The 25971-nt window shown below is 41.2% G+C and overlaps 1 long non-coding RNA gene across 2 annotated transcripts; it reads left to right on the plus strand.

The window, feature by feature from the left end:
* Window positions 1-1118: 1118 nt before the first annotated feature.
* On the plus strand, window positions 1119-21988 carry LOC122644106. Of its 2 annotated transcripts, none has more exons than XR_006330236.1 (4): window positions 1119-1255; window positions 1404-1431; window positions 19215-19219; window positions 21978-21988. It is a non-coding gene; the product is annotated as an uncharacterized LOC122644106 (long non-coding RNA). The 2 variants fall into 2 exon arrangements; XR_006330237.1 differs by lacking the exons at window positions 19215-19219; window positions 21978-21988 and adding exons at window positions 17353-17367; window positions 19792-19802.
* The last annotated feature ends 3983 nt before the right edge of the window (window positions 21989-25971 follow it).

Raw genomic sequence — 25971 nt, forward strand, 5'->3', positions numbered from 1 at the left:
ACTTCAAGGATAATTTCTAGAAATTTTGGAGTTATTTTATATTTATTTTTAGGGAAAATTTCATGGATACCCCCTATAAGTTTATCGTATATCACGGACACCCTAAAGTCTATCAAAATATCACCTTTCCCCCCTAACGTTAAGCACAGGTACCACCCAGAGTTGAAATATCCATTTTGACCCCATTAGGGTTTTTTAATAATAACCTCTCATTACATCTTCCCTCTTCTTCCTCATTCTTACCGTTGGAGCATCTTCTTTCTTGTTCCTACCTTTGGAGAACTGTTGCACACTACAAGAAAACAGATTTATGACAACAGTAATATATTTTACCGTTGCCAGAAATTATTTTTGACAACGGTATAATATTTATTATTGCCATAAATTAATTATTACAACGATAAAAATAACACCGTTGCCAAATATAATTTACAAGCCTAATAGTATTTTGAGCAACGGTAATTAATATTTCGTTGCCTTATATTTATATTCGGCAACGAAAACAAATAAACCATAGCCGAATATGAGTTACCACAACGGGAATTTGTGTTGCGTTGTCTTATATTTATTTTAAGCAACGGTAAAAATTAATCGTCGCCAAATATCTTTTACCGCCTAACTTTAATTTCATCCTTCCCGCTTTCCTCTTATTCCCTATATGCATCATCCCCAGTCTTTCTCTCTCTCATCTAAATCTCTCTGAACCCTAACTCCCATTCTCTGCAAATCCATCCTCTCTCTTCTCTCGCTCTACTTCTCCCTCTCGAAAACCCTCCTCTATCCAACCCTAACTCAACGAGTTGAAGCTGAGGTACTCTGAAGCACCGAATATCTTCCCCTGTAGCAGAGACACATACACCGCCCCAACCCTCTAAGCTACACAAAGCACCATTCAGTGAAACTCCCTTCTCTGCGGAATCCCCGCTCAAACCCCATTCTCTACAAATCTGACCTCTCTCCTCTTGTTCTCTCTCTCCCTCTCAAAAACCCTCCTCTATGCAGCCCCAACCCAGCGAGTTGAAGCTGAGATGCTCTGAAGCACTGAGTATCTTCCCCTGTAGCAGAGACACATGCACCGCCCCCACCGCTTGGACCCTGCTCCCTCTTAGAGTGAGAGAGAGGGGGAAGGGATGGAAATGCGAAACAGTGTGGCGATGGACAACTCCTCAATGGCGCAGCAGCAAACACCTGCAGCTTCATTGAAGCAAGCCAAGGCTTCCACCAACTCTGTTGACACTAATTCCGTCACCCAGAGGTTCCTCTCTTCCATTTCTCCATCCTTGTTTCTCTTCTTCTTTGATTTCCATTTTTCTCTCCTTGGATTTTCCTTTCCTTCAGGACTCTGTATTTCTTATCGTTGGGCATCATCCGTTGACGCTGTTTCTTTTCTTTATCTGTTGCAGGCTTCAGAAGGAATTGATGTCTCTCATGGTCTGCTCTCTCTCTCTCTCTTTCTCTTTGCTTGAATTGTTGATTTCGTGGACTTCTATTATTTCATATATATTCCTAATCGACAAAGAAAAATAGCAATATTAAAGAATAATCTAGACATATTATCTAATCGTTTGTAAAGCTTCTTTTGTGTTATCAGCCTTTCCAATTTATTCTTTTGTTTGCCTTTTTGATGATTTTGGTACTTTGTTTCGAATGGAATCGTATGTTAACTAGGTGAGCTTTTTCCACCATTTCTTCTCTGTATTTATCCTCCCCTCCCACCCCCTTTGTGTTGAGTGTTGATTTCAACTGCGATTAATACGGATTAAATCTAAAAAAAAATAAGAATTCAGAATTTTGTTGTCTCTCCTAGATCACTGTCTTCTTCAGTCTCCCAATTTCTTTTGAAATCCCAGTGGAAAAAAATCTTGTCAATACATTGCAAAAGCAATTTGGTTTCGATGAAGCATAAAGTATTGGAACTGGAACCCTTGAATGGACATGTTGACTGGTTTTAGGCAGTAGCTCTTGTTTTCATAGAGTGGATTCTTTGATTTGGCTTCTCAAAGAATTATTGTATCAAACCTCCTATTTAGTTTTTGTTGTGGGATTAGGAAGTCTATTTAGCTCTTTTCATGCCTATAATACTTTGGGTTTTCATAGGTGGAAAAGAGAATATGTCTAGATTGTTATTTGACTGTTGGGTGATCCTTCTCTCACGATTTCTCAAGTTCTCTGGTGGGCAGAACAGATACGGTCCCCCCCCCCCCTTTTTTTTGTTTGGGTGGGTGGGTGTTGGAGGATCAAATTCTCGACTTATCCATGGAGACTTCAAGTCTTAATCTTGAAAAGGAGTTTAATTTGTTCATCCTTCTTGTAAAGAGTTTATCTTGAAATGGGATCATGGTGGTTCACCTTAGGAAATCAATAAAAATATATGTTTCGAGTTCCCAACTCTTGAGATCTCCAGGGTTGTCTCTAGGGTTGCCCTAGAGCACCCCAAACTGGATTGGGCTTCCTATTTTTAATTTTTAAGATTTTCCATGGTCGCCCATGGTGCCCTGCTAGGACCCTATTAGGGTTTGTTATGACAACCCAATGCCCAGTCCATCTCTTTAACATCCCATAAAATAATGGGATCCATGTCATATATAAAAGTCATCTCTATTCCTTCCCATGGAAAGACGGATCCATCTCACACCCGAATGCGTAGCCGAAAAGAAACGATTCGGGTTACTTTCACATCCCATGAACAATCATAAAATTAAAACAACAGGAATTAACATAAATTTGCTAACCTAATGAGCCTCTAGTGTTGCTCCTCCAATAGACAATGATTCTTCCTCCAATGAGTACTCCAAGTAAACAGATCTGAACCTCCAATGGTGCAACCAAGGTTCTTCAAGCCAATCCTAGATCCTCTTCAATTCTTCAAGCATAGATCTGGGTTTCCAAAACCCTTACTCTCAAAATAATAGAGAGCAAGAAGAACGAGAAATAAGAGATCACAAGAGCTAGAGGGGAGAACCAAAAAATTCGTCCAAAGGGAGGGGGGCAGCCAAAAACGTGGAGCACTGGTGCCCCCCTCTGTGTTTTTTGGTGGTTTTATAAACCTAGGGTTTTGAAAACCCTGGATGGGAAAAATCCCAGTGAGAGTCTGACTCTCTCTCTCTTTGTTGGTTTTCATGTTTAAACTCAAAGTGCTTCTAATTGGTGAAGAAGCATAATCTAATAGGGAATGATATAATTAATTAATTATTTTAATTTATGGATAATTATAATTAGCGCAATATCCATTAATTAAATAAATAACCAGTTATTTTAATAAATTCTAAATAACTCCCTATATGATAATAAATTATCATGTACAACGCCCCTACTAATCAACACCATCATTATGGAATCTAGGGCATGTACACTAGTACTGCCAAACCCCATTCCATAGTACATGTCCATACAACAGTGTCTGTGTATCTGATCGGGTCCCGCAAAACTCGATAAAACACTTTAATCAAATAACTATATATAATCTATCATTTTATGTAAAATAGGTTTTGCAAAAATCATTTCCAAAACGACATTGGATCCAGATTCCGATCTAACCATTCACAGAAAATCTCAATTTTGGTGTTCCCCAATCAGGCAGTGGTGACCATGTTGAGTAACTCCTTCACTCTCAAAGTGTTCGCGCATTCCCAGAACACCGGCTTTGACTCACTTGGGTCTCAGTCATTGATGAACCAAAGAATGCGGTCACACTTTGCAGTGATAGGGTTCCCTCAGGTACAGGGTCTCTGTGACTCATGTCTAACCCTTCCTACATCTGGCAGTAATACATGAGGGAATCGACAAAATAGATTCTTCGCCAATACACACATCGAACATGTGAGTACTCGCATTTGTACCCTGACATCACATGTCTAGGCATACCCAATACGACGACCATATGATAAAGGTGTCCAGCCCAAACCCTAGTTGTGACTATCATTTTAAGTAATACTTACGAACACATAATGCTCAAAAAATTTATATCGCATGTGATAATAATAAACCAAAATATATAAAGGTTTAATACAAAGTAAAACCAGATTGAACCGGACTAAACTGGGTTTGATGGACACATAAATCCAACAATCTCCCACTTGTACATCAAAGCCAATTTCCCATACATTTCAAACTCATGCCCTTCCATGTGTTTTTCAAACACTCTAGGAGACAAACCCTTTTTCATGGCATCTGACACATTTTTAGTTTTGTCCACTTTTGAGACACTCACGTCGCCCTGCTGAATAATCTCTTTAATGAGGTGATACTTTCGCTGCATGTGCTTGTTCCTCTGATGAGCCCCAGGCTCCTTAGCTTGTGCAATGGCCCCTCTGTTGTCACATAACAGGGGAATGGGGTCCTTGACAAGGCCAGGGACAACCTCCAAATTTGATAGGAATTTCCTCAGTCAGACACCTTCTTATACTACATCGCAAGCTGCAAGGTATTCTGCTTCGGTAGTGGAATCGGCTGTAGATTTCTGTTTTGTACTCCGCCACACAATGACACCTCCACCCATTAGATACACCATCCTAGACGTGAATTTTCTATCGTCCTTGTCAGTTTGGAAATATGAGTCTGTGTAACCTAGAACTGACAATTGATCAAATCCAAAAACCAAGAAATAATCCTTAGTCCTTCTCAGGTACTTGAGGATATTCTTGACAGCACTCCAATGCTCTCGTCTAGGGTTAGACTGGTAACAACTTACAATACCTACTACATAGCAAATGTCCAGCCTTGTACACAACATAGCGTACATAAGACTCCCTACTACAAAGGCATAGGCAATCCTCTTCATCTCTTCAATGTCCGTCTGAGATTAAGGACATTGAGATTTGGAAAGACTGACTCCATGTCGGAAAGGGACATTTTTCCGTTTGGAGTTCTCCATGCTAAATCTGGTCAGTACTTTCTCTATATAAGTAGTCTGTGATAAGCCTAGCATCCTTTTTTGGCGATCTCTTATGAGTTTGATCCCAAGGATATAGCTAGCTTCACCAAGGTCTTTCATTGAGAAAGTTGTAGACAACCACCGTTTCACCGATGAAAGAAACCTTACATCATTACCCATCAGTAATATGTCATCTACGTATAAAATAAGAAAACATACTGCACTCCCACTGATCTTGTAAACGCATGGTTTATCGATGTTTTGATCAAAACCAAAGGATTTGATTGATCAATCAAACCTGATGTTCCAACTTTTGGAAGCTTGCTTTAGTCCATAGATGGACCTCTGTAATTTACATACCTTTCTTTCTTCCTCCAAGGAAGAGAATCCCTCTGGCTGTTGCATGTAAATTTCTTCTTGAAGAAATCCATTAAGAAATGTAGTTTGTACATCCATCTACCAGATCTCATAATCAAAGTATGCTGCGATTGTCAATAAAATCTTGATGGACTTCATCATCGCCACTAGTGAAAAGGTTTCCTCATAGTCTATACCCTCTTTCTGGGTATAGCCCTTTGCCACCAGTCTCGCTTTGAGTCTTTCGACCTTTCCATCTGTGCCTTTCTTCCTCTTGAAGATCCATTTACATCTAATCAGCTTAACGCCAAGTGGTGGATCGACCAGAGTCCAGACCTTGTTGGAATACATCGAATCGATTTCGGAGCGCATTGCTTCCAGCCACCTAGTGGCATCAACATCCTTAAGAGCCTCAGGGTATGTTATCGGATCATCATTCGATTCAACCGATACCATGTGGAACTCTTCCACTGTTTTCTCTTCTTCGTTGAGAAAAGTAAACCTGTTGGGTGGTCTAATAGTCCTCCCACTACACCGAAGTTCTTGAGGTGTTTGTTTTTCAGTGGGTATGTCAATTGGTCTCACTTTTGGAAGTGAAGTTTCTGAGTTATCCAATAACTCCTTAATGACTACAAGTTCAGACCTCTTGGTCAACATTTCTTCCTCCAGAAATATAACGTGTTTGCTTACAATGACCTTTTGGTCAACCGAGTCATAGAAGTAGTAACCTATCGTGCCTTTAGGATAGCCTAAGAAAAAGCATCTCGAAGTCCTAGATTCCAACTTGTCTGTCGGTTGCTTTCGCACATGTGCTATGCAACCCCATACCCTAAGGTGTTGAATGCTAAGCTTACGCTTTTTCCACAACTCAAACAGTGTCTTATCTACAGACTTAGATGGACCCTATTCAAGATATAAATAGCTATTTCTAAAGCGTACCCCCAGAAAGAGAGAGGTAGCTTACTATAAGTGAGCATCGTTCGAACCATATCCAATAGAGTCTGATTGCGTCTTTCGGATATACCATTTTGTTGCGGTGTTCCTGGATTAGTTAATTGACTAACTATCCCTTGCGATATGAGATGTTCTTTAAATTCATCCGATAGATACTCCCCTCCACGATCTGATCGTAAGGACTTGACGTGTTTATCGAGCTGTCTTTCGACCTCGGCTTGGAATTCTTTGAATTTATCAAAGGCTTCTAATTTTTTACGCATCAAGTATATGTAACCATATTTAAAGTAATAATCGGTGAAAGTTATGAAATACTCAAATCCATGCCTTGCCTGTATATTAATGGGTCCACACACATCAGTATGTATCAACTCCAATAGATCTGTGGCTCTAATACCTTTATTGCTAAAGGGTTTCTTGGTCATTTTGCCCTAAAGGCATGACTCACAGGTAGGAAATGGTTTCACCCTTAGATACTCTAAGAGCCCATCCCTTACCAATCTACTGATTCGATCCAAATTAATGTGACATAATCTTAGATGCCATAGATATGTTGAATTCACTAGAGCTGCTTTCCGTTTCAAATCAATATTCGAAACAACATTCGTTCTAATAGGGCAATCTAGGAAATACAATCCACTTTGCATATATATATATATATATATTCAGATTCTACAAAAGAATTATTAAAACGAATAATTAATTTAGAATTAAAGGAAAAATTATACCCGTCCAAAACGAGTTTTGAAACTGAAATAATCGTCCTCTTAAAAGAGGGTACATAGTAGCAATCCTTTAAAACCAAATTAACATAACTAAAATTTAGAGTTAAAGTTCCTACAGCCATCGCCATTTCAGCTCCAGTGCCCATCCGAAGACGCATCTCATTTCTTTCCAGATTCCTTGTCTCCTTGAACCCCTGTAAATTATTGCAAATGTGAACAGTGGAACCACTATCCACCAACCAAGAATTGATCGGTTCAAAAGACAAATTAGGCTCATAAAGAATGTAAACATCACATGTACCTTTTTTAGCAGCCTCAGTATCATCTGATTTTTTATCTTTCACAGTAGCTAGGAATGCACGATAATTTCTTTTCCAGTGACCCTCCTTCTTGCAATAGAAACATTTTCCTTTAGCTTTCTTATTGCAGACTTCCCATCCTTGGGTTTCAGAGGCTTACCCTTATTTTCCTTTTTCTTTTTCTTCCCATTTGAAGAAGGCTTCAAATCAGTAGCATGGATCTCAGCCTTATCCTTTTTCAAGGTGGCCTCCGCTTCTACCAGTGAATTGGCAAGCTCGGTGAACTCTAGCTCCTTATCTGACATCTTATAGGACATCTTAAAGGATGTATAGGCAGAGGTGAGTGATGCTAAGATTAGATCAGTCTTGTATTGCAGTTCAAATCTGGTCCCCATGGATTCCAGTTTCTCAAATATATTAATCATTTTCATGACATGGTCCATCACTGGAGTCCCCTGGGACATCTTGTAATTATGGATCTGACTCACTACATCAGAGTGTGCATGTGTCAGCTGCCTGTTAAACAATTCAGCAAGCTTGTCTATTTTATCGCCTGAGGTATGTATATCCTTGACTGATCCAGTACTGACTTTTCCAATGATCCTAGGATATAAAGGGATGCCTTAGAGTCCCTCTTAAGGAAATCCTACATCTCCTCATATGCCTCAAAATCATCTACATTGGGTTGAGGAGGAACTTGTTCATTAAGAACTGTGTAAAGTCCTTCTGCAGTCAGGAGCAATTTAATGCTCCGGTACCAATCGACATAGTTTATACCATTTAGTTTGTATTCACTAATGAGTGTTAACAGGTTGGAATTAACGACAGCCATTGAATAATAATCTACATATGTACAAGTAAAAACTCATGCATATTAATAACCATTGATAAAAATTGAGCATACACATCAATGGTCTTTCATGATTTAGATCTCTCTCATGACCCAAAAAATGAATTGGATACCTACAATCCTTACATGAATAACTTACCTTATCGGGAGTCATTATACACACCGTGGTAATGTGGACTAATCTGTCAGTCTCATGGGCTTCCAATATTTTTGGCCACCTGGGTGTCATGTCCAGATCCTATCGGCTGACATACACCCAAGTCATGCATTCACCTATTGCATTAGTTAAAATCATGGAATCATGAAAGATGAACCACTGTCGTAGTGCCCTCTCACTATCCATATCTTAATGTATCTGGATAGAGGTAAATATAGATAACCATGTGATAACGAGCCTAGCAATGTCCTGTCGGCGTATGCAGGGTCATATCACACAATCTCTACATCTACCTTCAATAGGAGGCCATGGACTTGTCTACTAACTTAGACTAGTCCATATCATACATGTATTATCATTAAAGAGGGATAAAGCAACTCTCACATACATATCATGGATGGAATCAAATAACATAATTAATCAACATTAATTAAAAGTGATTATGGGATGACGACATTTTTATCAGAAGCAATTAAAGAACCCTCCCAATAAAAATAAAATAATAACTTTCTTTTAATTATGGGTGTATCAATCATGCCATGGATGTACCAAATGCCAAGCCTTGATCATCTCCTCCGCCCGATCATGTCTTCAAAGTTGGTGACTTGTATCCCCATAAGTTTTGAGCGCTACATGTGGATCATCATCAATATATCCTGGGAGTCCTAACTCCTCTAAAATTACAATGGAAACTTAGAAAAAAATTATATACACTTTCCTTTCCATAATAAAGAAACCCTGTATGGAGAAACCAACCCACCATTTTGGGTTGCCTATAGGGTGGAGTGCATTTGTTTATAAAAAAGAAAGGGGGAGAGAGAGAAAGAGAGAGAAACATCACATCCACCCATAATCTCAATGCATCACATACATCAAATTACCATCGATTTTATTAGAAAGCCAATCCCATATAATCACATAATACTATAACATCATGCATGGGCATCATTAAACCAAGCAAGTAAAAACAATGGGTTTCTTCAATCATTGAACCACCACATCACATGTGATAGCATGTATCTAAGCCCATAACCAATTAAAATCTCATTTTAATTTCAAGTGGGTGAAGAGATTCTCTTCACCTGTCTCCATCCTCTAAAACAAAACAAATAAAAATTTCTGTTTTGTAAATCCCCCCTCTTTTTTTTTTTTTTTTGTAAAAACTAGGAGGGAAAAATTGCAAAAAATATTTTGCTCCAATGCACAAGGGCACAAGCTGCGGACAACACCCACAGGCTGCACACAACCCGTATTGGGCAGGCCACGCGTGCTTGCGTGGTCCTGCCTATGGCTTGCTGCAGGCGACTGTCGAGCGCGCCAGGGGCACAGGCCCTGCGTGTGCAGCTTGTGCGTTGGCTGCTATCCATGCGCCATGCTGGCCGCGGGCATGTGGCATGGGCAGGGGCAGTTCGCAACGTGCGCTCCATCCCCACATGCATGATGAAAAAAAATTTAAATAAATAAAAATTTCCCTTCCCTTTCATGGATACAATTTTTCAATAATTGAAAAAACAACATTATTCAAATCCATGGTCAATATAACCAATCACATGGGCAAGTTGCTAGAATCTAACAACCTTGTAACTACCCATGTGCCCTTGGGAAGGTTGTTACAACAAACATATAACCACCCATGTGCATCTTCAACAAATTCAATAAAGAATCTGACAACTTGCATCCCAAACATGATAATTACATTAAAACTTTAATTATATGATATCCATAGGTGAGAAAGGTGGCTTTGATACCACACTGTAGGCAATGCTACGGTCCATGGGATCATGGTGGTTTACCTTGGGAAACCAATAAAAATATATGTTTCGAGTTCCCAACTCTTGGGATCTCCAGGGTTGCCCTAGGGCACCCCTAACTGGCTTGGGCATCTTATTTTCAATTTTTAGGGTTTTCTATGGTCACCCATGGTGCCTTGCTAGGACCCTATTAGGGTTTGGTATGACAAACCAATGCCCAGTCCATCTCTTTGACGTCCTATAAAATGATGGGATCTATGTAATAGAGAAAAGTCATCTCTATTCCATCCCATGAAAAGAGGGATCCATCCCACACCCGAATGCGCAGCGGAAAAGAATCGATTCGGGTTACTTTCACTTCCCATAAACAATCATAAAATTAAAACAACAAGAATTAACATAAATTTGCTAACCTGATGAGCCTCAAGTGTTGCTCCTCCAACAGGCAATGGTTCTTCCTCCAATGAGCACTCCAAGTAAATAGATCTGAACCTCCAATGGTGCAACCAAGGTTCTTCAAGCCAATCTTAGATCCTCTTCAGTTCTTTAAGCATAGATCTGGGTTTCCAAAACCCTAACTCTCAAAACAATAGAGAGCAAGAAGAAGGAGAAAAAAGAGATCACAAGAGAGAGAGGGGAGAACCAAAAAATTCGTCCCAAAGGGGGGGGGGCGGCCAAAAACGTGGAGCACTGGTGCCCTCCTCTGCGTTTTTGGTGGTTTTATTAACCTAGGGTTTCTAAAACCCTGGATGGGAAAAATCTTTTGAGAGTCTGACTCTCTCTCTCTTTGTTGACTTTCATGTTTAAACTCAAAGTGCTTCTAATTGGTGAAGAAGCAGAATCTAATAGGGAATGATATAATTATTTAATTATTTTAATTTATGGATAATTGTAATTAGCACCATATCTATTAATTAAATAAATAATCAATTATTTTAGTAAATTCTAAACAACTCCCTCCAGGATAATTTATTATCATGTACAACTTTCTCACTAATCAACATCATCATTATGGAATCCAGGGCATGCACACTAGTACTGCCAAAACCCATTCCATAGTACATGTCCATACAAGAGTGTGTGTGTCTGATCGGGTCCCGCAAAACTCGATAAAACACTTTAATCAAATAACTACATATAATCTATCATTTTATGTAAAATAGATTTTGCAAAAATCATTTCCAAAACGACACTGGATCCAGATTCCGATCCGACCATTCACAGACAATCTCAATCTTGGTGTTTTCCAATCGGGCAATGGTGACCATGTTAAGTAACTCCTTCACTCACAGTGTTCACGTATTCCCAGAACATCGGCTTTGACTCACTTGAGTCTTAGTCATTAATGAACCAAAGAATGCGGTCACACTTTATAGTGACAGGGTTCCCTCAGGTATAGGGTCTCAGTGACTCATGTCTATCCCTTCCTACATCTGGCAGTAATACATGAGAGAATCGACAAAGTAAATTCTTCGTCAATACACACATTGAACATGTGAGTACTAGCTTTCGTACCCTGACATCACATGTTTAGGAATACCCAATGCGACGACCATGTGATAAGGGTGCCCAACCCAAACCCTAGTCATGACTACCATTTTAAGTAATACTTACGGGCACATAATGCTCAGAAAATTTATATAACATGTGATAATATTAAACCAAAATGTATAAAGGTTCAATACAAAGTAAAACCGGGTTGAACCGGACCGAACCGAGTTTGCTGGACACATAAATCCAATATTTATGTAATAGGAAAACTGAGTTATATGTCTCTATATTTTCTTATCATGGAATATCATTGAAGTTATTTGAGGATTGCCTCTCTTATTGTACACGGAATTCATCAGTTTCATATCATGTTTGATGCTTTTTATTGAACACATATTTAAACTTGTCTTAGAGGAAACCTTGCACAAATGAAGACCATATTGAGAGTTTTTTTTTTTCACTCTGAGACCTTAGTTTGAGATTATCTCTATCCTTGTTAACAGACTGGGAATAAAGGAAAGGGAAACTAAAATATTTCTGCAACGCCCCCAAATCCGTCTAGGAGTTTAGGTCGTTAACAGTCCACAAGATCTAAGTCTTAGTGAAATAGGAACCGGAATGTGAACTAAATTATAAATCATCTGGTAATCTCAAACATAAATTGCAGTGGAAGTCTCCATCCATATCCATTCAAGTAACATGATAAAATTCAAGTCTTTAATAGCACCGAAAATTTAACTAAATATTATATAGTCTCAAATCTCAAATTTATCCAAGTTACATGTCCTTAAAAATTCAAGTCCAAAATAGAATTAAAATAAGCTTCAAGATTCAATCCTAATGTATGTCTCCGTCACAACCATAAACTCCGTCCTCTTGATTCTCCACAAAGGTCTAATCAATATCTACGGTCTCTTCATCTGAAACATAATTGGGGTAAGTTTCAGGAAGAAACTTAGCAAGATAACATCTAAACCTCATACGAATATTTTAAAAACATGCTCCATAACAGAGTTGGAAAAATATACATACATAAAATTAAGGTTACTCATCCCTATAGCAAATTTCACAAAAAAACAACTTCGCATATACATAATCAAGTACAAACACCATGCTTACACCTAGCCAAAAGCATAACCACAATATCCGAATTTAATCATGAACATGCACATCAATGTAATCACAAACACCTGCCTTGCACCGTACTACAAGCGCAGCTCCATCACCAAAGGTGAGGACAAGAAGTATGCCCCGTACCGTACTACAGACACATCTTCTCAATCACAATTCAATAAAAAAAAAACATCCATACATGCATAAGCATGCAAAGGATTGTCATGCTTCCATAATCATGAAGAATATCATCATAAATTCCTTCTCACTATATCTCATACTATTATGCCCATAAATCAATGAATTTTTCAACGTAGTTTTCTCAAATAAAGTTGTTAAGCACATTCTTGTAAAACCAAAATTTTAAAATCAAGAGAGGAGAATATTTTTAACATAAAATAAGCACAAAGTATAGATGTTAACTCACTGGTTTGCTGAATATCAAATTTCTAAACAAAGTTTGAAGGTGCTTTAATGGTGGAAGACCTCCCTCCCTTGGTAATAGCAATCATTCTCCTCTTACTCCTGCTGTCCTTCCTCTTTCTTACTAATACTATTATTCCATCAAAAAAGAAAACTCCAACAATCTAAGCGTAGCAGTAGCCAAGTGAACTAAATCCCAGACCTTCAAAAATCTAATTTAAAATATGAATCATCAACCACTTACCCGAATCAATGTTTTTCGATTTAAAACTCCAAAACAACGCTGTTGGAACTCTCCTTCCATTCTTTATTCTATATAGAGTTGGTAGAACTTTTCCCTATTTGAGTTCTACTTCTAACTTCTTGAAAGAGATCTTCTAACCAACCATACCCGCAATGTCAAACCCAATCCCCTGAAATTTCAGAATTTTCGAACCGATAAGCTCTTCCATCTTTCACGAAATCTCTCTCTCTCTCTCTTCACGATCTCTTTCTTTCACGAATTTCTATCTCTTTTTATATATATAATCCTTCCTTGATATAACTTCTTTAAAATACTGCAACAACCATGGATTCTTCTAGTAAACCATAGCGGCAATAGGTTTCATCTCCCAATCTCTGTCCGAGTGCTACAGTATAAGAAACCCAACAATCTTTGAACTCCTCAATTAATGGAAGTTCTGTAGCTTTCCATCTTAGATCTCAACATAGAGTAATTTAATTTCTATTCTAACTACTTTTTATTTTTTTTGAATTTGGCAAGGTAGATTATATCCAAGTCAGGTGATACCAAACCCAGATTCAGTAAGCTTTAGAATCCCAAATTGAATTGAAACATGTCAATTTATTTGGATTCAAATACCAGCAACTAATCTAATCAGTTTTCATGCATATTGTAGACACTGATTTTTGTCACCCCCTAATTGGCAATGATGACAACCGGACATGAACGAAGAGTGATGCTCCTCACTGGAACCTTGAAACCTAAGAACCCATTAGAGCCCATTTCAGGCCCAAAAACAAAGGGAAAAAGGCACTGCGCTCCCACGGCGTCGTGGGACTCCTTCCCACGGCACCATGGAGACGTGTACCTGATTTCCACGGTGCCATGAGGGGGTGTGACATTAGCTTGCTGAAGTCACCCACGAAGCTGGGGAAAAGTTCCCCACAGCGTCGTGGAGGATTTATCTGGCCAGGAGAGATAAGGGGCCCCTCTCTATAAATAGGAGGGTCTCCCTCCCTTATTTTTCAAGGATTTTCAGGTAGAGAGACCCTCCCCAAGTGATTTCCACCTCCTCTTTTCTCCATTTTCACCCTCCTTTCTCCTCTTTCTCTTATGAGAGTGTGAGTGAGTGAAGCCTTCTCTGGCATGTATAGATCCTTTGATTATCCCTCCAAGCATAGAGCATTTCCGCTCCTAGGCGTTGTTATCCCGTTAGTGTACTGCTAATAGTTAAAACCCCTTTATTATAGACGTTATTTTATCTGTTTGCACCCCCACCAAATCACTTGAAAGAGCCATTGCTCTGCCCAGAAGGAATCGGTGTCAGGCCATTCGTCCATCTCCTCTAAGCCAAGGGAATATAATCGTACAGGTATAATTACTGCATTCTCATTGTTTCAATGAAGTCCTTTCGTATTTCATCATTTTATTATATATTTTTCATATATGTAATGTAGTTTATTATGTTCTAATTTAATTTACAACGTCTGAATGTAGTGCATAATATCCCCCCATCCCCGTAATAAAAGAGAGAGACCATTCGTCCTTATGTAGCATCTAATACAAAGAGACTGGCTTCGGCCGGGTGAGGTAGGTGCCTAACACCTTCCCACACTCATAACCTGACCCCTTACCTAAACCTCTATTCAAACCATATGGAGTCACGTAGCCCGATTCCGTTCACAACGGATAGGGCTACACTTAATGGGTCCTAGGCCCTAACCCTAGGTGGCGACTTCACATTATGTTAGCATATTTTAATGCATGATCCCAATCCCCATTTATCAATATTATACATTGACAATATTATCCATACCAATACAAACGGTCGCCAAGAAGGCTGCGAAAACCTCATCAGAGCCCGAGGACCACGGTACTTACAGTGGTGACTTCACTGGGGATAAAGTTGACAAATGTTCACTTGAGGTCAAACTTTCTAAATAGATGCTACCAATAAATGACAGAATGTTCTCTCCAAATTCTTGTGTAAACAGAAAAATATAATAATGAATACCATAATAGATTTGTCTGGCTAACCCCTGTGTGTACTAACCGCATCATGCATAGTGCTCGAAGTGAAATCAAACGGCGAGGGTATTCCCTGTCGTGCCTTTACCCTCGGGGAGGTGAGGCATGTCATACTAAGTACTCTGAGATCGGATGATAGCCACTTCCAGTACCACTTTCTTTCACACACACACTGCATGGGAACCCCTCTTACCCCCATAGTTAGTCATTGGACCCCATGAGTAGTTATGGGTAATTTGCGGCAAAGATACAGCCCTTGATATTTACTGTACGAGTTTAGAATTACCAGCGAGGGTATTCACTAGTGTGCTGTGGAGTGCTTTTCGCCACTCAAAAAAGGCACTAGCTCGATTACTTTGAGTTTGTGTGACCTATTCTCTAGGTATATCAAAAGACCCACCTGCCTACAATTCGCGACCACGAGCGATAGGTATATCGGTTCTGTCAAGGGTGACCTTGTTCTGTCCTATGGAAGCCTACCCATTATATGCATCATGTAGGAAAATAGACCATATATGATTAGGGTACAACACAAACTAACTTTTGTTACCTGTAAGAAAGACTGAGTTTAGGGTCACTTGACGATTAACCTGGCTTTGATACGAGATGCCACCGAAGGTAAGGAATTCCATAGCCCCGCGATGGTCCCTCGAAGAAAAATGGAAGCTCACTTGTCCCTCGAAATAAGGGCATCTCATGTTAACCCTAGACATAATCGTCAGTAACCCGATAACTAGGATCTTTCTTGTGTTTGTTTTTTTTTTATGTTGTATCCAAAAATGCTTGGGCAATGAGGGCATTCGAAGCCCGCGTTCAGAGAGGCCTAACTGGAACTCTGATGACGGCTTCGATTACTTGAGCCAAACAAAATAATAAAAAAATATCATAAAAATTTAAAAAAAAAAAAAAAAAGAAATACAAAAAATAATAATAATAAAAAAAAGGGAATAAAATTAAAAAAATTTGCTGAATAAGATTTAGGGTAGTGTTTGATGGCATCGCTTTGATTTGCGTGCCACTAAGGTGCCTATGGTGGTATCTAGACGTATTACCTAGGTTTACGTGCCAAAAGACACTTAGGGTAGTATTTGATGGCATCGCTTTGATTTGCATGCCACTAGGTGCCTAGGATGGTATCTAGAGGCGTTACTTAGATTTGCATGCCAAAAGACTCTTAGGGTGGCCGTACTTGGATTTGCATGCCACTAGGTGCCTAGGAGGGTATCTAGAGGTGTTACCTAGATTTGCATGCCAAAAGATACTTAGGGTAGTGTCTGATGGCCTCGCTTTGATTTGGGTGCCACTAGGTGCCTAGGATGGTATCTAGAGGCGTTACCTAGATTTATGTGCCACTAGGTGCCTAGGATGGTATCTAGAGGTGTTACCTAGATTTGCGTGCCATTAGGTGCTTGGGGCAGAATCTAGGGACGTTCCCTCAAATCTATGCCGTGAGGTATGAAGCTAATATAAATAAAATGCATAAATTGAAAGGGAAAGAGTAAGAGTACCGACCTGGCCCCATATGGAGCGGCAACCATGGCGGGCGTGTCGACTAAGGTAACCCCGAAGGATACCATGCAGCTCGTGCATCGCGAGCGTAGTACTAAGTAGTGGCTCCGGTGAGACTAGCGTCCCTCGTCGCGGAAAGACATGATGTGAGTGAATAAAAGGGAGTGAAATCAAAAATCAAAAAGCATAGAGCTTCGCAGGAGAAATGAGAGTGAAGAAATGAGGGAGGGAGCCCTCTATTTATAAACTCTCCATCGCGCCACGCGCCGTGAATTCTCCACAGTCCCGTGGGACAGCGCCACGCGCCATGGAGGTTTGCCACGAGCCGTGAAGTCTGGCACGGAGCCGTGCATGGGAGGCCGTGCAAATATCACTTGTGAGTAACATGGATCCTACGGAGGACCACCTGTCTGAAAGTCACGTCAAAAATCGAGTGGATAGGCTGCAAGCAGACATGGCCAAAATGCGACAACTCATGGCTCAAGTGGTGTAGTCAGTCAACAAACTGTCTAAGGGCTGATCCATATCTGGGCTAATAGAGCAGGAAGTCCAAAAAACCAACTTCGCAACCCCCAAGACTCCAATCACCATACTAGTAGAAGAAGGGGAGGACAGTCACCCTACGGACCATCCTGAAACTGAAAGGGAGAAGAAGATGAGAGAAAAAGTAGCCGAACTGGAAGTGGTTGTCAAAGGCAAAGTCAAGGAGAAAGATGAAGAAGACCTAGTGTTCTTTCCCAAAGGAAAAATTCCTGAAGATTTCAAGTGGAAGTTAGACAAGTTCGATGGGTCAGGAGATCCTAGAGCTCATCTCAAGATTTTTGCTACCATTGCCAGATCGTGGGGACTCTCTGAGAACCAAATGGGGCAGGCATTCCTGTATTCTTTGGCTGGATCTGCTTTAAGGTGGTTAACACAGCTTGATCACACTCAAACCCAATCATAGGCCTCTGTGGTTAAAGCATCCATGAAGCAGTATTCGTACAATACCGAGATGGATATTACTCGAAGAGAGTTGGAAACCTTGAGGCAAGAACCAAGTGAAGAATTTTCAAACTACATCATGAGGTTCAGAGGGAAGGCTGCGAAGATGTGGAACCGCCCCGCTGAAGAGGAACAGGTTGAGATATTGTTAGAAAACCTATATGGGGAGTACCGTGAGAAGATATATTACCAGCATATCAAGACATTTGATGCTCTTATGACGATTGGGAAGAAGATTGAATACAAGATCTTTAAAGAAAGGTAGAATCAGAATATGACCCGTGAGGCCTCAGGAAGCTATTCGGCAAGGAAGAGTCCAAGAGCCAAAGGAGGAAATGCGGCAGGGACGAGCAACCAAGCGGCAGAAGTCCAGATGGTAACTGCAGGATCCACCCCTCTTGTGATCCAAACTGAACTTGAAGCACCCAGGAGGACTTTTAATTTTGAAGGAATGACACCCTCGTTGTTATTCACCAAGCTCAAGAAGCAGGGAATGATCAATTCAGTTCCCCCTAGGCCTGTGGATTTTAGCAACCCCCCTGCATGGTATAAGCCCAATCAGATCGCCATTATCACGACCAACAAGGTCATCACACCGATAGATTTATATTCCTTAAGCATGCAATCCAAGATTTGATTGACGAAGGCAAAATTGAACTTCAGAAGAAGTAGCCGCCAAATGTCACCACAAATCCTCTACCCAACCATGGAGTAAACATGCTCCAAGAAGATGCTGAGCGGGCTGATCCTGCCACTTTGATTCATCCAGTCAAGCAGAAGAGGAAGCTAATGAAGGCGCATGTCTATATAGCAATGTTAACCAAGAGACTTAAAGAGGAAAAGAAACGACAGACTCAATAGGAGATGTCTCAGGAAGTGAATCGACCCGATTCCCCTTTCTATCATCCAAAGCCAGAAGGTGCCACTTGGGTGGAATACCCGATGCTCGCATGGAAAGTCTCACAACCACTTGTGAAGGGGACTTATTCTCCAGAGTCATCTTTAGGGTCGATAAACATATTGTAGGAAGAAGCACCGTTCCAAGATCCTACTACATTGATCCAGCCCATCCCATGGTAGTTAGGGAAAGATGAGCAGTCGCGTCAAGTGCAGGCAAAGAAGATGCAAGTTTGCATTTATTGCTTCAGAACTAACTGTGACGGGAATATCCGAACAGGTGGACAGCCATGTGATCGCGGCAGAGGCATAACATCCATCAATCGGCTCCGAAAGTTGGATTTCTTGGAGTTTGGATTAGAAGGTCTCGAGTCAATGACACCATTGTGCAAGTATGGCCGCAAGTATGGCTTCTCACCATCCGAAATATGTCACCTGGTCCCTGAAGAAGAAGAAGGGAATGAAATCACCAGAGTCACACCCCAGCTTCTCAAAGCAGTCTCAGCACTGGCTATTGGTCAAGTTCTATCAGAAGAAGTCTCTCTTATCCATATAGGGGGACATACTGATGACGGCTCAGATGAGGTGGACGACCAAGAAATCCACGAAGAATGGATAGAGTATGCCGAGCAGAGACCAATGATGGATGATGAAGGAGTAGTTGCGATGGATTGGGTGAATAACATCAGGAGCGACGATAACAGCGACCCTACCAACCTTATCCAACTCATATCGTCAGATGAGGATGAAAGCAGAGGGGATGAGGAGATATCCTCGCCAGAAGTCCCAAGAGGTGATTGGACCGTGTCTAGAGAAGATTTTGAGCGTTGGAGTATGAACGTGTTCTACCAAGTGGCCGACATACTGGATGTTTCCACCAATACCCAAGAGATCCTTTACAAGGCCACTGCTCTATTCCCAGACCTCATATGTAGTAATTTTGCAGCACGTTGTGAGAAATTGGTGATGCCGAATGAGAATGATGTACTAGCTCGGACCCTCCATGAGTTGCAAAACATAACTTGGTTAGCCAATGCTTTGGCTCGGAACCTGTTTGGAACCCCTTCTGAAGATCTGGCCCTGTATTCGGATTCATTCTCCTATCTGGATCCACCCCGCAGAAGTGAAACATGGGACGCATGGATCAATGACATCAGTCTTGGAGAATTTCAGAATGACCCCACCAGAGGTATCTTTCCAATGGACATCGATGATGAAGGGGAAGAGCAGTTAGAAGAAGAACAATCATCCGAAGAAGATGAAACCGAATAAGAATCTGCATTAGAAGAATCCGATGATGAAGAGTCCGAAGGGGAAGAAGAAACAGAGGATGAGGAACTTTGGCAACCAAGGACGCGTCTGGAAAAGTATGAGAACATCTATGGACCCGCACCATGGGCTTTGTCATTCCAAATGAACAAGATCCATCGGGATGTGGACAAGATCCAGGAAATACTTATGAGAACGGTAGTCTTGGATGATAAGTACTAAGAAGAGCTTCAACAGCTGGAACCCATCAAAGAACAGTGGACGCTCCCTCAAGCAATTCATCACTTGGAGAACTCTGTAAAGCTAACTTTAGCTTTGGCACAAGACCTATGTGGGACTCCTCCTCCGTCCCCAAATCGGGGCAACAGAGAATACCGTGCGTGGATAAGAGCGCATGACGATTTCCATATGTGTCATGTCAATGAGGAAGGAGCAGTTAATGACCCAACAGGGAACATCCACCCAGTTATTTCAAGCCCCGAAGAGAGTTCCAAAAGTTCAGGTTCTCAAGGGGAAAGGAAGGATCACAACTTTTACAAGTCATTGGCGGAAGCAAGAAAGATGTACCAAGCGACTTTGGAAGCCTTTCATGCCCTTAACCAGTTGATACCAGAAGATTCTCACACAGTCCAACAAGTTGCTAAGAAGCAAGAAACCCTATCGAAAATCCTAGATCAAGCCTGAAAGTCTATTGTGGCCTTGTCCGATGAAGGAGCTGAAATCCAAACTTGTCCCAAGGGTCCCCTTATCATCACTGATAGTGACGAAGAGGATGGCGACTTTTGTTTAGTCCAGTTGGTCATCAAAGGAAGGGAGTCAGAAGTTGCAAAAACCAGGAGTGGCCGAAACTTCAAGAATAGGGATTTGACAGTGGAAAAATATCGGTCTAGCCAATCAACGGAGGTTGTTGAGCCAGAAAATTGAGTACTAGACCAATTGAAGAAGGCCCAAGCCAACATCTCAATCTGGGGATTATTAATGGCATCACCAACCCACTGAGAAGCTGTTTTGAAAGCTCTCACCAATGTTCAAGTGCCCATAGAAATGGGACCTGAAGAATTATCTCACATAGTGGGGGCCACTTATGCCATTCAGTCACTCTTTTTCTCAGAAGAGGACTTACCCCCGGGAGGAAAGAATCACAATCGGGCACTCTACATTACTGTGGAATGTAACAAGAATCAGGTTCCCCAGGTTCTGATAGACAATGGGTCCACCCTCAATGTAATGCCTCTTAAAGTGGCAAGATGCATGGGTTTATCTCTAGACAAGATGAAGTCATCCAGTCAAACTATCAGGGCATTCGACAATTCCAGGAGGGAGGTAATCGAAATTCTCACCACCAATGTCAAGATTGGACCAGCATGCTTTAACATAGACTTCCAAGTCATCGACATTCAAGCATCCTTCAATATGTTGCTTGGAAGGCCATGGCTGCATTCAACAGGAGCCCTGGCGTCAAGTCTCCATCAGAAGCTGAAGTTTATACATGACCAAAAAGTGATTACCATTTTCAGAGACCCAGAAATTGTGCACACTTTGGCCAACATTGAAGTAGGTGGTTCATCCTCGCAGGAGGTACAACTAGGTGGGTTTAAAATCAGCCACATTCGCACTACCTCTGTAAATGAAGAAGATTGGAGCCTAGGGAAATTCCCGATGATATGGAGCAAGGCCTCTATAAAGATTATGAAAAAGATGAAATACTTTCGAAGACTGGGATTAGGAAAGAACCAATAGGGGGTACCATCATTCCTAGAAATACAGGCCAATGCTAATCGTTGTGGATTAGGGTTTAACCTGAAGGACCCAAAGAAGAAAGCCACAGGATGAAAGAACAGTGCAACAAATGGTATGCCGTACTTCAAGACTCTGAACGGGTACTTTGTGAAAGAGGGAGAAGACTTCCCTTATTGTGGAAATCAAGAACCATGGTTCAATCAAGAGCAGGGCAAACGTCTACCAGGGCTTGAAATATTCTTTGAGAATGAAGTAGACTGGGTGGCCACGGAATTGGATCAAGCCAGCAAGAAAGAAGCTCAAGGAGATCGTAGGATCGATAAGCTGTTCGGAGTGGCGGTGATCATTGAAGAAGAGGAAGAAGGATCAGCACCACATCTTCTCATACAACCTCTCTAAGGATCCATAGCAAATTGGGCAAGAATGATGGAAGATTTCCATATTAATGAGTCTGAAGTTATAACCAGCTCTAGCATAGTCCTGTCTAAGTCTGTCCCTGAGTCTGTATCTAAGTCCCATGGAAATGTCCAGTCTATTGGGTCTGTCTATACTCTTCCCCTTATCATGAATGAAATTGTTGATTCTGAGTATGTTTCTTCTTCTTCTTCTTCCTATTCTTCTGATGATGATAATGTCCTAGAACATCGTAATCTGTTAAAACAATTAGAGCAAAGAAGAGCTCAACTCTTCTGAGAGGACACCCATCCCATAAATATAGGGGCCGATCAATGCCCTCGAATGATCAAAATTGGTTCTTCTCTCAATAATGATGAAACATCCCAAATGATCTCTCTCCTCAAGGAATTTGAGGAAGTCTTCGCCTGGTCCTACAAGGATATGCTCGGCATTGATCCAAAGATTGTGCAACATGAATTATCGACATATCCGAATGCTCGCCCAGTCAAGCAAAAGTTAAGGAGGATGCGGCCAGAATGGAGTGAGAAGATCAGGGAAGAAGTCATCAAGTAGTGGAATATAGGATTTCTCCAAGTAACCCAGTACCCCCAATGGTTATCCAATATTGTCTCGGTCCCTAAGAAAGATGGGAAGGTCAGAATGTGTGTGGATTTCCATAACCTGAACAGAGTCAGCCCTAAGGACGATTTCCCACTACCCCACATTGACATTTTGGTGGACAATACTGCAGGCCATGCTCTGCTATCCTTCATGGATGGTTTCTCAGGATATAACCAAATCAGTATGTGCCCGAAGGACAGGGAGAAGACTGCCTTCACCACACCATGGGGAACATTTTGTTACAAAGTGATGCCTTTTGGGTTGAAAAATGCTGGGGCAACATATCAAAGAGTGGCCACGGCTATCCTACATGACATGATACACAAAGAAGTAGAGGTGTATGTCGATGATATGATAGTCAAATTTGTTGATCGACAGGGCCATTTTCCAGCCCTCAGAAAATTCTTTGAAAGAATCAAAGAACACAAGCTAAGGCTGAACCCTCTGAAATGTGTGTTTGGGGCCAAAGCAGGAAAACTGCTGGGGTTTTTTGTCAGTGAAAGTGGAATAGAAGTAGACCCTGAAAAGATAAAGGCCATCACAGAAATGCCACCACCCTGGACAGAAAAGGAGGTACAAGGGTTCTTAGGCTACATCCAGTACATCAGCAGGTTCATATCTCGATTGACATCCACTTGTGAACCTATCTTCGAACTCCTAAGAAAGAAAGAGCCAAAAGAGTGGAATGAGAAATGTCAAGATGCCTTTATGAAAATCAAAGAGTATCTACTTTCTCCTCCTATACTTGTCCCTCCAGTGTTCGGTGAACCTTTGGTCCTATATTTGTCAGTAGGAGAAACAGCGGTCGGATCAATGATGGCCCAAGTTGGCAAGGCGGATGGAGAAGAGCACACAATTTACTATGTGAGCAGAAAATTGTTGGAGTATGAAACTTGATATGCTCCTGTGGAGAAAACCTGCACATCCCTGGTTTGGGTAACTAAGCGTCTAAGGCATTACATGGTATTACATCCCATCAAGTTGATCTCCCGAATGGATCCAATTAAGTACCTTTTCGAGAAACCAACATTGACAGGGAGGATGGCTAGGTGATTGTTGCTATTATCAGAATTTGACATAACTTATGTCAATCAAAAATCTGTGAAAGGGCGAGCAATCTCCGACCATCTGGCAGCATTCCCCTCAGAAGTTGAAACCAAATAAAGGGTGGAAATTGTACTTTGATGGAGCCACCAATCAAAAGGGGTTTGGTGCTGGGGTATTACTAATAACCCCAGTTGATTTTTACTTGCCGATGGCCTTCCGATTAGAATTTAGTTGTTCTAATAACATAGCAGAGTATGAAGCTTGTGCTATTGGGTTAGAAATGGCTTTGTTTGTAGGGGTGGATAGGATTAAAGTTTACGGAGATTCCTCTGTTGTGATCTGTCAAACACAAGGAAAGTGGAAGACAAAGGATGAGAAATTAAAGCCTTACCAGGTGTATTTGGAGCGACTGACTCAATGCTTCAAGGAAGTCTCTTTTGAGTATCTACCCAGGGATAGCAATCGGTTCGCTGACGCTTTAGCCACTTTGGCGTCCATGGTGGAATGTGATACTCAAGATAGGATCCGACCTTTTTTGATAGAAAGAAGGACTAGCCCAGCATATGGAGAGCCAGTCAATACACTCACCGAGGATGGATGACCTTGGTATGCTCTAGTGATCAATTACATCAAGGAAAGGAGGTACCCTGAAGAGTCTTCAGAAAGAGAGAAGAGACATTTACGAAAATATGCTACTCAATTTATCCTCTAAGGAAACTTGTTGTATAAGAGGTCTTATGATGGCATCCAGTTATTATGTGTAGATGAGGATCAGGCTCAAACCATTATGGAAGAAGTCCATCAAGGAATATGTGGACCACACATGAATGCAAGGATGTTGGCCAAGAAAATTCTCAGGATGGGATATTATTGGGCCACTATGGAAGCTGAGTGTGTTACCTTCGTAAGGCGATGCCATAAATGTCAAATATTTTCCAATATCATTCATATTCCTCCAACAGAGTTGCACTCATTAAATGCCCCTTGGCCATTTTCTACCTGGGGAATTGATGTAGTTGGTAAAATAACTCCAAAAGCTTCAAATGGCCATCCATTCGTGTTAGTCGCCATCGACTACTTCACAAAATGGGTGGAGGCTCAATCTTATGCAGTCTTGACTTCCGCCAAGGTGGCAAAATTCATAAAAGAGAACATCATCTGCAGATACGGTGTCCCTCAGCAATTGATTTTCGATCAAGGCTTGCATTTTCGAGGAAAAGTGGAAGAACTCTGTAACCGATTTGGCATTAAGAGGCATAAGTCTACTACTTACCGTCCACAGACTAATGGAGCGGTAGAAGCAGCCAACAAAAATATGAAAGTCATACTGCAGAAGATGGCTGATGCACATAATGACTGGATAGAGAAACTTCCACTGGCCTTATGGGCATATCGGACATCTATCCAAACCTCTACCGGAGCTACCCCGTATTCTCTGGTATATGGGACGGAAGCTGTATTGCCAGTAGAAATTCAAGTCCCTTCTCTTCGAGTCTTACTCGATAGTCAATTGCCAGAAGGGGAATGGGTAAGGGCTAGATACGAAGAGCTCAATCTCCTGGATGAGAAAAGGATGAAGGCCATGGACAATCTCAAGAAATATCAGCAAAGAATGGCTAGGGCATTCAATAAAGGTGTCCGCACTCAAAGCATTGAAGAAAGAGATTTGGTCCTTAGAGAGCAGCGGGCTCCGATTCATGACTCAAGAGGAAAATTCTGACCCAATTGGAGTGGACCTTACAAAGTCAAGACCATATTGCTAGGCCAGGCAGTCCAACTCTCTGATCTTGACGGAGAAGATCTTCGGGGATTGGTAACCATGGACCAGTTAAAGAAGTATTTCGTCTGAGATATGTGAAGTAACTTGAACTACGTTCGACCTGATTCCTCCCAAGGGATACGTAGGCAACTCGATGTATTCGGGTACGGACTCAAAAAAAAAAAAAGAAAAAGAAGAGAGAGGGCATTGTGTTGGTTTCCTTCCATAAATTTTGCCAGCCGGCATCCCCTGCACGTATAGGTAAATCTCGCCATTTGGCCTTCTATTCATTGACCTAGCTTAAGTGTAGAGTCATCTAGAGCTGGTTATTAACAAAGGATTTATTCATTCTATGTCACAAAATGCTAACCCGATCCTTGATGCAAGTAGTATGAGGGGACCAAAGAAAGAAGGGCTAGACGAACAATTGCGCCACTAGACTCTCCGAATGAATGTGGATGAGCCTACACTTCTAGAGGATCTCCATCTGACAGTCCTGGGAAGA

This window comes from Telopea speciosissima, chromosome 1 (genome assembly GCF_018873765.1).
Source record: "Telopea speciosissima isolate NSW1024214 ecotype Mountain lineage chromosome 1, Tspe_v1, whole genome shotgun sequence".
In the NCBI taxonomy this organism is placed as follows: Eukaryota; Viridiplantae; Streptophyta; class Magnoliopsida; order Proteales; family Proteaceae; genus Telopea; species Telopea speciosissima.